Genomic DNA, 9,350 nt, shown 5'->3' with positions numbered 1-9,350 from the left:
GTGGGGCTAAATGGGGAAAAAATGGCACAAAACCCATCCCCAAACCAGCTATGAGTGAACCCAATGACCCCTGAGTGACCCTGAGTGACCAAAATGACCCCTGAGTGACCACTGAGTGACCACTGAGTGACCCCAATGACCCCTGAGTGGCCCTGAGTGACCAAAATGACCCCTGAGTGACCAAAATGACCCCTGAGTGACCCCAGAGTGACCCTGAGTGACCAAAATGACCCCTGAGTGACCCCAGAGTGACCACTGAGTGACCCCAGTGACCCTGAGTGACCCAAATCACCTCTCAATGACCCCAGTGACCCTGACTGCCCATCCCAGACCCTGAATGACCCCTGAATGAACCCAGAGTGACCCCAATGACCTTTAACCTCACCATTGGCATTGTTCAGGCTCTCACAGAGGTCGCAGAGCTCCTCCAGGGCCCCCTTGTTTCCCCCGGTGTCCCCCAGGCCCCACTCGGGCGCCGCCTCCCCGGGACAGGGCCCGGCCAGGAGCCGCGGGCAGCTCTGGAGCTGAAACCCCCAGCCCGGGGCAGGTGTGTGGGGGAGGCAAGCTGACCAAAGCGAGATGTTTGCCTGCAGATTGTGACCATTGGGGAAAGAAAACAATGGCTCTCATTTACTGCTGAGAACATAGACTACCTGTTACATCTGTTCCCTATTGTATCTGTTCCCCCCCCTCACAATTTTCAGTAATAAAATCCTCTGAGTTAGCTAGAGCCTTTGAGATCTCCCCAGCGTAGCAGGCGGACCTTCGGCTGGATTGCACCAAAGGACTTCGTCTCTGCATTGGTAGCTATATCCCCTCTCCCCCGCTCTTTCTCTCTTTCTCTATCTTTTCCTCTCCCTTAATCCCTCTATCGCATTTCTGCTGTGGTTATTTCAATAAAACCACATTGGATTTGATTATCACTGCAAACCCCCTTGTACTGTGTTGGTTTTTGCACTCTGAGATCATTCCTATGAACCATCAGGTCATCTGTCCACTAGGACGGACCCTGACATTAAATTGGCGTAACGGAAATGATTCTGATAGACAGAGGGATTTGCAGGCAAATCTCATGCTAAATTGAGTGCTCTGTCTCTGGAATTGGCACAAAAGGTCTCTCAGTGCAAAACAGGGGTAACTGTCACTGTCACTACTGTTACTGATCTGATACCGGCACTGACACTGACACTGACACTGATACTGATACTGATACTGATACTGATATTGATATTGATACTTAACCTGTCACTGTTATATTTGAATGAACCTGAACCTGTTACTGTTGTATTTGAGTTGAATCTGAACCTGTTACTGCTGTATTTGTGTACCTGGACTGTCTAAAAGGGAAGGGGCAGACTTGAAGTAATTAAGCAGTGCCTTTTAGACAGATATTGTCCCTTCACCTACACAGGGGAGTGAGGGGAAGCCCAACGAGGCTGAGTGGCTTTCCCCCTGTTCTAAGTTCTGGTCCCCTCACAAAGAAAACATTTGTGTGCGTGTGTTGATGTGAGTGCGTGTCTGTACTGTCTGGGAAGGAAGAGACAACTTGAAGCAACCAAACAGAGCCTCCCAGACTGATTCCGTCTCTTCAACTACCCAGGGAAGCAAGGGGACAGTGGAAAGGCTGTGTGATTTGTGTAACTTAAGTCCCTGGTGTAGCTTTGGTCCCCTCACAAAATGACTAAGAACTTCAGTGCAAAAGGTAAAGCTGAATTTTATGCTCTGCTTGCTAAATACAATGCCACACCTTCTCCGGGGGGAGAAGAATGGGCAAGCTGCAATTGGTTTAACTTAGAAAATGTTATTGATAGAATATCTTCTTTGCAACATGAATCAAAATTCAAACTGGGCACAAATAAAACCATCCTCTGCTCAGTCTTGGGTGCCTGTCTCACAGCAGGCATAGAAACTCTCTTTAAGCGAAAAAGTGAGGAAAATGCTATCATAGACTCCCTCCAAAACCTAGTTGAAGTTTTGCAAAAACATTTAGATGAAGAAAGAAATGTAAATAACTTGTTATGGGCTGCCCTGAGAGAGGAACATGTTAAAAATTCACATAATCCAGATTCCTCAAAAGAAACAGAGGAGAAAGAAACTCCTCACATTAATCAAAATTGCCCTCAAAAAGAATTAGCCCTGATGAAAAATTGAGGGAAACACTGCTGTAATAACATAAAACCTCTAATTAAAACAGAATGCAACTATATCAATAATGAAGATCTTAACCCACACAAAACCACTAAAGAAATCCCGTACACTGCTACTGAATTAACAAAACTTGCAAAGCAGTACGGGCTTCTCCCCCAAAAGTCTGAAACAGAACACATTTGTCAAGTGTCTCTCACCGGGGGAGATCAGATTCTTTTGTCAGAACAAGGAGTTGGTGGGTACTGGGGACATGGAGTGTTCCTAACAACAGGAGACAGACGCATCCCATGGTCCCTGACTCAGCACACTGCTCATTGGCCAGAGGGGCTCAACCCCTTGGAAATGAGAGACCCTTTGGTCGGTACCCCCGACCAACTCCTGGAAAACATTCACAAAGCTGGCTGCCTGCAAACAATCCATGAAAAGAAATTAATTCCTGGTTTTGAATCTCCATTCCTATCACCTGTAAAGCCTGAAATTATGACCTCTCTAACTCAAGGGCTTCCAGAAACACTTAAACCTACAGCAATTCTCCTCCAGAAAACCATAGTAGCTATTTCTCCTATAGAAAGACCAGAGAAACTTCTTAGTAACCAGAATGACCTTTTTGTTCCCCTTTATGACTTGCTGAGAAAAAGAATAAAATGGGATTGGACTTCTCAGAAGGAAACATTGCAATTGCTGATTCTTGAAGTGACAGCTCATCAAGCACTGGACCTTATCAATCCCACAGACCCCTTTCAGGTGGAGTGGGGATTTCCCTCCTCACAACTTTCCATTCCTATGTGGCAGCAGTGTCCTGAGGGTCGGACAAAGCCTGTTGGTTTTTATTCCTGTGGTTTCAAAGATGCTGAGAATAGGTACACTACCTGGGAAGGGGGAGTGTTTGTGGTTGGCTTGGCTCCCAGGGAGATGGAGGAGAACTGGGCAATCCAAGAAACTGGGAGTTTGGGTAGCAGCCAAAATAAACCTGCCTCTGTGACTAAAGCAACCCCTCCTCTCTCCCCCGCTTCTGCTAACAGAGAGGAACAGGACAATGCCCAGGTTGGGGAACTGTTAACTGTTTGGAGCATTTTCCAAAGTGAGGGACAGAATTGCTTTCTTGTCTGTATTAACACCAAGTCCTATGCTATGTTTATATTTGGGCTGCTCCAGGCTGATGCTTTTAAAAGAGATACAGGAGATAATACTGTTAAAGCAATGCAGGGATGGTTTGGAATTTTCCTAAAGCCACAGGAAATTCAATCTGATAATATTTCTCACTCTACTGTCAAAGGTGTGCAGGATTGGGCAGAAGGTGAAAAGATTAAATGGATTTCACACAACTCTCACTATGGATGGGGGGTAAATGAGTGTTCCAAAATCACTGCTTTTTGCCCAACAGCTCCAAGCATAATTCCTTCACTACAGAGACCAGATGATGATTTCAAGAACCCAGCACATTACCCTGGACAGCCTGTTTTTGGTGGACCCTCTGCTGCTGTAGGGGAAGTACCACTGCTGTTCAAAACCTCTCTGACAATTCCATTGTTCTAACTTTTTCTGCCTCTTCGTGGCAGAGTCTGTTGTGTTTACTTTTTCAGAAGAACTCCGAGGGACATGAAGACCTGATAAACCATGATAACACTAGTGATGGACAACAGAAATAATGTTTTCCCTTCCCCTTATGGTAACACCAGGTGATGATATTACACATAACATGTAAATTAACTGAATTTGAATGAATTGGCTGTCACAATTAGAGATTTGATCAAATTACAGCAACCACTGCAGTCGTTTTTATTGGCTTTGTGAACACACCAGTGGCTGCTATCAAACATATTAAATGATCAGAAATTGATAATTGATGCACTTTGTGCTACACAAAACAATGTTTCTTTGGCTCTCAGCTGTATCCAGGCACAATTGTGGGTGCAGTCAATTTTTGCTTCAATTATAAGCGAAGGTGAAGAAGGCACTTTTCTCACTGAAATTCGGAAAATAATTTGGGACAGTGCCACTGACTTTGAAATAGAATTCCAATCCTGGTGGAACCTAATGAATTTTGACCTGTGACCTAATTTTAAATACAACGACAGTTTTTTTTTTTTAACTATACAAAATGCCTCAGATCATTTGATTTTCCCTGTTCTAGCATTAGAACTGAATTATGACAGCGCTATTCTCTATCTTTCTGAACATAGAGAATGGGCCTGTCAAATTGGTAAGAAATGGCAAACTGTTGATTTGGAATCTTGTATTGCCCGAGAACAACAATGGTTCATCTGTGAAAGCAATGAAATCATAGTTCAAGACATTTGTTTAGACATAGAGCAAAATATCTGTCATTTTGAGATTTGTCCTAATGAGGCTTTTGAAACAATTCATAGGCAATACATGTGCATGTTTTAGAACTATTTGTGATTTTTTGCTCATATAAAATGTTATAGTAGATACAAAAAATCATTCAAATTTCTATGCTTGTAACTTTACTAAGATTTCAGGATGTGATTTTTCTTTTGAAGCTCCAGTCAATTCTCACTACCTGTGGCAATCTAACTACACACTGATTCACAAACTGATGCCTACTCCTATTGAGATGAATCTCACTCTGGTAAAACAACTGCTGCTCCATCAGAACTTGGTTGAAATCCTGGAGAAGTTCAAGGAAAGCGGACAGGAGACCCGGGTGACTGTTCATCACAATGTAAGACAGATACACCATGTCATGGAAAGGGTGGAGAAAGATGCCGAGCACAGGTGGTGGAATACTCTTTTAGGTGGTCTCCTACTGCTACGAGTGTCTTGAACAGTGTGTGTCATCCCATTGTTATCCTTTTGATTTTAATTCTGTTTGGTTTCATTTTATCAGCAATCCTAGTCGTTATGAATTGGAAGATGGTGAAACAGCTGACAAGATTGACGTCTATAGTTAATGCACACAATTTGGCTGATGTCCCCTGCACCGTGGAAATCCCCGAGACATTTGACACAAAGCAATTATGAATTAAGCATAGGTGTTTTAGAGTAATCCTGATTTTCTTTTATGATTTTGTGAAAATTACTTCTGATTTTTAGTGAATTGTTTTAGAAAATTATTTTAAAGTTAATGCTTGTATTATGATTTATTACTTTTGCTGTTGATTATTTGTGATTTGTTTTAACCATCTCTTGAAATTGTTATAAAAATAATATTGTTAATTAATTAATTATTTTTTGAAATTGTTATAACAAGAATATTAATTAATTAGTTTTAATTAATCAAACACTTCTGAAAAATGTTATGATAATCAATATTAATTATGTTTGTTTATTGTCTCCCTTTTTTCCCCTTCTTTTTCCTATCCTTTCTCTTCCTCCTTTTCTCTTTTCTCTCTGACATACTGTCTCTGCTTTTCCGGGTATGCTACCAACGTACGGCAAGACTGATCAGAGACACTCCAGAGCCCTGCTGATGAAGATCCCTTCAAGACAATTGTGAGTCATGGGGTCGTGTGAGAGTCTGTCCAAATTTTCCCTCATCTGCCTCACGATCGTCCTTGGGAGACCACTGAAGAGAAGACCCTCTCTGTCTAGAATATCTGGCTCTGAAGGAGAAAAGTCACACGCCACAGGCCCTGGGACCTGAAAGCTCAGTGTTGAGCTATTGTTTTCACAGGAGTGTTTGCTGTATGCTAAGAAGAGGGCACCATGCCCCATTTGCAACAATAGCAGCTCTGGAAGCTGTCCCACCTCTCGGCCTGGCTGGACTTCTCCTGAGTTCCAGGTGGTCTCCCACCGAAGACCCTCACCTGTTTTACAACCACCGTGACAGACAGACGGAGATGTGAGAAGCTTTTCCATCAAGGACTGAGACATGAAACTCCTAAAAGGCCCCTCTGCTCCTTCCAAGGACTGGGACTGAAACCCCCAGCCCAGGGAAGGTGTGTGGGGGAGGCAAGCTGACCAAAGCGAGATGTTTGCCTGCAGATTTTGACCACTGGAGCAAGAAAACAATGGCTCTCATTTACTGCTGGGAACATGGACTACCTGTTACATCTGTTCCCTGTTGTATCTGTTCTCCTCTCCCCTCCCCCCCCCCACAATTTTCAGCAATAAAATCCTCTGAGTTAGCTAGAGCCTTTGAGATCTCCCCAGCGTAGCAGGCGGATCCTCGGCTGGACTGCACCAAAGGACTTCGTCTCTGCGTTGGTAGCTATATCCCCTCTCTCTCTCTCTCTCTCACCCCCTCTTTCTCTATCTTTTTCTCTCCCTTAATCCCTCTATCGCATTTTTGCTGTGGTTATTTTATTAAAACTAAGTTTGATTTGATTATCACTGCAAACCCTCTTGTACCGTGTTGGTTTTTGCACTCTGAGATCATTCCTACAAACCATCAGGTCATCTGTCTACTAGGACAGACCCTGACATTGGAGAGACATTTCTATGAGTTTTTTCGATGGGCAAAGTTCTTTGGGTTTTTCACGAATGTGCTCTTTGCCCTTGATATGTTCGTATGGGAAAGCATGGAACCCATTTTCCAAGCCATTTTGAACCTTGGATTCGGGTTTATCCAGTGTTCAGGGCACTCTTTCCGGTTTTGAAAGAGAGAGCGGCTGCCTTTCCCTGGATTGCTGACTGCAGGAGGCAAGCCCCATTCCCCGAATTCTCATGGGAGAAGTTCCTTTTGGTGGAGATGATCTGCTGCTTCCCAGCCTCCCTGGCTCGCAGCAGAGGGGTGAAGTCTTGCCCGCAGCCAAAGAAGTTTTTCCCCTGCATGTTCGGAGCATGCTCAGATGGAGCCACTTTTTCCCTCCTCCGTTGCTCTCAGAGGGGTTTAAGTGGGCTGAGCCGCCCCTGGAAGCTCGGCAGGCATCGCCCCGTCCGGCCTCTTGGACCCCGCATCGCTCAGACCTGGGGCGGCATCGGTGCCCGAGGTCCCGCCTCCCGAGTTTGTGGGGCTTCCCCAACCCTCCCCACGGGTGCGGGTGCTTCCCCATGTGGCCTCTCCCGCGGCCGTCCCTCCTGCAGAGCCTGTGGGTGCAGCGGCCCCGCCTGGGCTTGCGAGCTCAGAAACACCGCTTCCCGCGGCTGCACCGGTGTTGCAAGGCAACAGCGATCAGGCACCGCTTCCGCCGCTTCCCGCAGCTACGCCGGTGTTGCCAGGCGATGCACTCAGTGACAATGGCGGTTGCCGCCAGCGTGTGTCCGAGGCTGCGCCGCCTGTGGATGCACCAAGAGCCGACCCCATGTGGGTCCCTGTAGCCCCGCTCGCGGTGGCCCTGCTTTCACCCTCAGCGCCGATGCCGGAGGTGTCAGTTGAGACCAGCGACCCAGTGCTGCCGCCGTCACCCCCCCCCCCGCCTGCTGTGACTGCACTCTCTCTGGCCTCGCCCCCCCCACCAGCCACCCCAGCAGTTCTGCCGCCTTCGGGGACTCCGTCCTCCATGTCTGCGTCAGAGGCTGCCCTGGAACCGGAGGCATATCTGAGCTCAGACCGTCCCATGCCGTTTGCCCTTGCAACAGCGGTTTCAGCGGCTGGCCTCTCCGTCCGTGGAGGAGGCATGGCTCAACAGCCCGGCCGCCTTCTTTCAAGCTCAGTGTTCTTGGCGGGTTGGGGGGTGTTTGGTCGGTTGTTTCCCCTTGGGGGGTGCGAATCTCCCTGCCATCCCTCATGAGCCCCAGCCGCAAGGGGAAGGTGGGTCCTGAAAGTTCTGCCTTTAGTCCCCAGCCCAGAGGGGGTGGGGGTGGTACTGGGAGGCAGATGGGAGGAACACCTTTGGCATTTGCATTGCAGAGGCAGAGGGAATGGCGGAAAGCCATCATTGCTTGTTTTCTGTGGGGAACAAACATTCCCAGACCCGAGATGGAGATTCTCAGGACAGCTTCTGTCCCCTCACTGCCAGCATGCATCAGTGATTTTGGGGGGAAGGAAGCGTTTGGTCACTTGTTCTGCCATTGCACTGGCAGTGTGGTGCTGGGCTGTGACAACACAGAGCCCGCCTCGCAGACCGGGCCTGGGCTGTTTGGCTCGGTTCCCTGGGCCAGGGCCACCGCCCGGCCGGCTGCTGGGTTTGGGGGCTTTGCTTCTCCCATCAGGACCTGGACCACTGTTCTGTGGGACAGGTCTGGGGTTCTTGATCCTTCCACATGGGCCAGGGCCCCCTCAGGGCCTCTCAGGCTCCTCTCTGCTGCTGCTGCTCTTTCCAGAAAAAAAAAAAAAAAAAAAAAAAAGTTGAAAGAGCTAGTAGCACCTCAAAAGCATTGAAGAGCCAAAAATTACAAGTAGTTCAATAAAGGAGTGTGGCCAAGGTATTAAAAATTTTTTCTCAAAATTGTTTGGTGACTGTCAATGGATTTTTGATAATTATTGATGATTTTTCTTCAGCAATTTGTTGTTTCAGGATTCTGCAAGCCTGTTTCAGGACCAAAAGGGACTTTCAGAAATGTCAAAGAGGAACATCTTCAGTCGATGGACTTTCTACTGTAACTCAGCTGTTTGGAGTTGAAGCAATGAATTTCTTTGCATTGTTTAAGCATTTTCTTATGTTGTAAGATTGTTTTAGTGATATGATAGAGTTTTATGTTCTACAAGTGAAGAATTTCCCTGATCATTCCACATCAGCACTTGATTGAGGTTTTTCATTGGCAACAGATAACCCGTGAAGTGTTTGTTCTTTCTTCTGCATGGGTACAGCAGACAAAATGACAAACACTTTTCTTTTTAATTTAACTAAAATAAAAAGGGTGATATGTAACAGACATCTTTTATGAAAAATCCTTTCCTTAGCATTTTTCCTCCTGAGAAGCTAAGAGGCCTCAGGAACAAAATGTAAACAATGGTTATCTGCTGCTGTGGAATGCAACAGGTGGATCTTTGATTGGCCCATGTTGGTTGTTTCTAATTAATGGCCAATCACAGTGAGCTGGCTTGGACAGAGAGTTTGAGCCACAAGCTTTGGTTATCATTCTTTGCTATTCTATTCTTAGCTAACCTTCTGATGAAATCCTTTCTTTTATTCTTTCAGTATAGTTTTAATATAATAAATATAATTAAATAATAAGTCAGGCCTTCTGAAACATGGAGTCAGATCCTCGTCTATTCCCTCGTGCTAAGACCCCTGTGAACACGGCCACGGTGACAGGCTGCCAGGGAGACAGCGTGACCAGAGCTCCACCACCCCCACATCCCGGGCACAGTCGAATCGGGGGCATTTCTGTGGCACCCCTGCCACACTTCCCCT

The sequence above is a fragment of the Melospiza melodia genome, unplaced genomic scaffold (genome assembly GCF_035770615.1).
Source record: "Melospiza melodia melodia isolate bMelMel2 unplaced genomic scaffold, bMelMel2.pri scaffold_18, whole genome shotgun sequence".
Lineage (NCBI taxonomy): Eukaryota > Metazoa > Chordata > Aves > Passeriformes > Passerellidae > Melospiza > Melospiza melodia.
This window is presented reverse-complemented; position numbering follows the sequence as displayed.